Consider the following 4,893-nt stretch of genomic DNA (forward strand, 5'->3'; position numbering starts at 1 on the left):
TCCCGAGCCACTTAGTTATCACTTTTGCCTTATGGCAAGGTGCTCCATCATGCTGGAAAAGGTATTGTGCGTCACCAAACTGTTATTGGATGGCTGGGAGAAGTTACTCTTGTAGGATGTTTTGGTACCATTCTTTATTCATGACTGTGTTCTTAGCCAAAATTGTGAGTGAGCCCACTCCCTTGGCTGAGAAGCAACCCCACAACTAAGCACAGACCTTTTTTTCAAATATTAGAAAAATAAAACTGATGTATCAGTTACTTTAATATTGAATAACAACAAGTGGATTCTCAAAAAAAACTATTTTAAATGTAAAATCAATGCATATGGACATCTAAAAATAATTGTAGGGATTTATGATTGTGATTAAGAGAATATACTCCTAATAATGAACTATCCATCCGCAGTAGATCGGGAATAGCGTAATGGCCCCCCATTTCCAAAAGCAATAGGGATAAATAAATACAGAAAATAATAACATAAACAAATAGGAGTTTGGAACATATAGAAATGATACTTACCTGAGTAGGGAGAGGAAGGCGAATATTTATATGGTATGTGGATGGAATGGGGTTTTGGAATTATACAGGGATCGTAAGGAATGTAAAATCAATATTATGGACTAAAGAATGCTTAATTAATTGATAATTAATATTGAAGGAATAACTATAGTATGTTTACAAGTTATTATTTTTGCTACAACACTAATTAAATCACTATAAGGGATTTATATTATATTAATGTAATTTATAATTAAATTCCTATTGTCACTAAATATTACATTAGTTGCTTCACTATAATTCAAATAAAGAAAACTAATAAACCATGGGCAATATTGATATTATAATTTATAAGTGGGATTATTATATAAATATATAAACAAATTTCACAGTTTAACTTTCATCACTATTTTTCCAATATCTAATCTTAATTATCACCTCTTATCCCACAGTCCTTTTGACTCTATAGTTTTTTTTATTATTTAATCACTTTCAAACTCTCTTTTTTACAACTATTCAGACACCGATTTGATACACAACTATAATAATAAATATCCTACCATAATTGTTTGATAATTAATGTGTAATCATTGAATATTCATTGGTATGCTAGGAAAATAGATAATGATTTAATAGTACATAATATGAATTCAAACCAGTAATCCAGATGAATTTTTCTCATATGGCAATATAATGCTAATTTTAGAACTATTGCTACTGTATTTATCAATTTTTCTTACATCTTCCTGAATCTCTATGACAGAAAACACGCTATAAGATTTATATTCAATATCATATTGATTCCACAGTCTCATTGAATCTTGTCATATTAAATAATATGGCTGATCAAAAAACTAAAAACCGAGAGGAATGACCACTCAAAGGAGATTCCTAGAGTAAATGCTAATGGGTCGCTCAAACTTTAAAAACCCCCGCTCATCCGTTAAACGGGTTTGCCGTGAAAAAGCTTAGAACCAGCGAAACGCGTGTTGGTTTCACTGGATGCACCTAATTATGTCTGTTTAAAATTAAAAGCTTAACACAGCAACTACATTATAGCCCTTGCTAGAGTGGATAGATGATCAGTGCTACTTAGGAATACTGATAGATTGGTAGTGACTTAAATATATAATTAGCGTGGACATATTGTCAGAGGTTTTGCCATATAACCGTTAGTGAGATCAGGGTGATCCACAATATCCTATTTATATTTAAAACACTAGGATAGTGAGGTTCATTATCATACGTTGTTAATAACCTAGCTAACTGAAATCCTACCATAGCAGTAGTATAGCAGAGAATAGTTATAACAGCAATAACTGTATCAAGCATTGGCAACACTGTAGGTAGAATGAGATAATATAGGTAACACGGAGAAAATGCAACTTTTCAATTTATAACTTTTAAACACTAGTATGGAATTTGTGAAGTATTAATTAAGATGTGGATTATGGTGCCTTCACAGTAAAATAACTAATGGGATATATATAACAAATTTAAAAGGACTACAACCACCCATAGCATTCGGAGGGAGTCACCGTAATACAGTTTGAAACAAATCAAGCTGTCTCTTTATTAGCTTGGACTATATGATACTATTTTAACAATTAATAGAGACTATCAGGTGCTTCCAGTTATTTAAAAGGACACTTTTTATCACTCACACACGTTTGTTATATGTCGCTAATTTTTAACTAATAATATTTTTAGTTATTAATAATAAAAGTTATATTTTAATTACCCTGAGACATTCTACCATCATATTTTGATCAAATATCTTTTAGGAGTAAGCAGTGCATCAATTTCACTAACCTCCTTGATTTTATCTAACCATTATTGTTTATGGTGCACCATTCCATCAAAAATGATGGAATAATCCATTGGATCTTTATACAATAAGGGTGATCTTACTCCTTACAATTAGTGTGACCTTTCCATTTTCCTGCCCCTTTTTCCTTTAATTCTATTATGAGTCAGCATCAACTTTTCCTTTGTTTCCTCCAAACATACTGCTTATTCATGCCCCGTTTATGTATTAAATAATGGGTGAGGGGACTACAAAGCCACACATGTAACTGTATAAATGGATGTGTTGGTACAAAAGCTATTGGCAGAAACCTACTATCAGGACATTTGTGTTGTTATATGTAATAGGTGTCAGCTGTATTGGTGGTAGATGTTAAATCACAAGAAGCTTTTAGACTTAACCAATTTGTTAGTTTTATTTCAGAACTTGTTGTAACAGATCTTATATCTATATATACAGTTGCTCACAGTTGACACTGACTGCAACAGACAGGCAATATGACAAGCTTATGCAGTTAATGTACTTAACTCTATTATAGTACATTCATATATGCAGGTAGTAAGCTTATATTGTGGGCCATGTCAGAGGACAGGTTGCTCATATATATTTTCTGCCTCCGGTCATTGTATATATCTATATACAAGTAAGTTTACACATAAAGAATGCAGCTCCAGTAATAACGTCTTTTCAGTTCAGCTGTCACTGGAATAATAGCTGAGAGCCGAACTTCCTGTCTGTGAGTGCTCAGTAGAGTGATGCAGATGGTTGGAGGCTGCCCCACTTTCTGTCTTCACTAGATCACCGTGGACACCACTACCAAGATGGGAGACGAAGCGTAGCACTCCATATTAACAAAAGCAGTTACATGGCATCACAAAACTGCATTTGCACTGTTGGCCTTTTTTGCATTTTTGTAAATAATGCCCAGAGATAGTAACAGAGTTTACAAACCTAATTACATAAACCATGTCACATCAAAAACATAATACAACAGAGTATGACCAAACATAATGTAATAATATCCCGGATCCCACCAGCCCATTTGCCGGGATTATATATGACAATATGGTCCTATTACTGGGCAGGGTGACTGCTATATAATAGAATAAGGAAACTGCAATAATTTCCACAAATGAGTGATCTATTTCAGCAGATGATGATTACACACATTCCACCTGTCTGTGGATAGCAATTAAATGTGGACATTTTAATATATTGTGTGACTGAAGCATTGAATTGCCCTCCATAACACAGTTGCCAATATACTTTTGAGTATACACTATGTAAATGTATTCAGGCCTGTTCTGTTTTCAATTTACATTACTAAAATAAACAACTTTTATATTATTTAGAGTACTGCTGCCATTCTGTTGCATGTCTCTCAGCTCATGAAAATCACTTTTCTCTTGTATAAATTCTCCAATGTCCAACAAGATCTGATTTATTTGTAAAACTCACCTGTATGAGTTCTCAGATGTCTAATAAGCTGTGGTCTATGTGTAAAACTTTTCCCGCACTCAGAACATGGAAATGGTTGCTCACCTGTGTGAGTTCTCTGATGTGAAAGAAGATTTGATTTTTGTGTAAAACATTTCCCACACTCAGAACATGAAAACGGTTTCTCACCTGTGTGAGTTCGCTGATGTGCAACAAAGTTTGACTTATGTAAAAAATATTTCCCACACTCAGAACATGAAAATGGTTGCTCTCCTGTGTGACTTCTCTGATGTGCAAGAAGATTTGATTTTTGTGTAAAACTTTTCCCACACTCAGAACATGAAAATGGTTTCTCACCTGTGTGAGTTCTCTGATGTGCAACAAAATTCGACTTATGTAAAAAACATTTCTCACACTCAGAACATGGAAATGGTTGTTCACATGTGTGCGTTCTCTGATGAATAACAAGATGTGATTTAAGTGCAAAACGTTTCCCACACTCAGAACATGAAAATGGTTTCTCACCTGTGTGTGTTCTCCGATGTATAACAAGAAGTGATTTAAATGTAAAACATTTCCCACAATCAGAACATGAAAATGGCTTCTCACCTGTGTGAATTCTCTTATGTATAGAAAGAGTTGATTTACGTGTAAAACATTTGTCACACTCTGAGCAAGAAAATATTGTATCACCTCCATGAACTGTACTATGTGCAGCAATATCTGAGTTATCTGTAGAGCAGTCCTCTATATTAGAGGGATCACATGATATATCTGCATTGTGAAGTACTAGATGTATGTTTCGGTTATTGCAGTTTTCTACTGGAGAATCTTGTATGATGTTGTCATCTTCTATTTTAAATTCTGGAGATAAAAATAGATGTCCCTCCGAGGTATTCCTTCTCTTGTGTCCATCTGTCGGAAAAAAAGTAGAGATAGACATCTTAGATCTAGCTATCATGTCTTAGTGCATTCTAAATAATGATAGCTAGAATTAGATTGGCTATTATGGGAAATAACTCCAGTTCACCTTTTTAGAATGTTTCATACATTCCCCCTTGTCTTAACATTGAGGGACAGATTATAATTTCCCAAAATGTTATTACTATTAAGGATGCTCAGGTTTTTAATTTCAATTTCCAAATTAAG

General features: G+C 33.7%; 1 pseudogene; it reads right to left on the reverse strand.

The window, feature by feature from the left end:
• Positions 1-3,688: 3,688 nt before the first annotated feature.
• On the reverse strand, positions 3,689-4,687 carry LOC142150417 (uncharacterized; annotated as a pseudogene).
• Positions 4,688-4,893: the final 206 nt, after the last annotated feature.

The sequence above is a fragment of the Mixophyes fleayi genome, chromosome 4, assembly GCF_038048845.1.
Source record: "Mixophyes fleayi isolate aMixFle1 chromosome 4, aMixFle1.hap1, whole genome shotgun sequence".
In the NCBI taxonomy this organism is placed as follows: Eukaryota; Metazoa; Chordata; class Amphibia; order Anura; family Limnodynastidae; genus Mixophyes; species Mixophyes fleayi.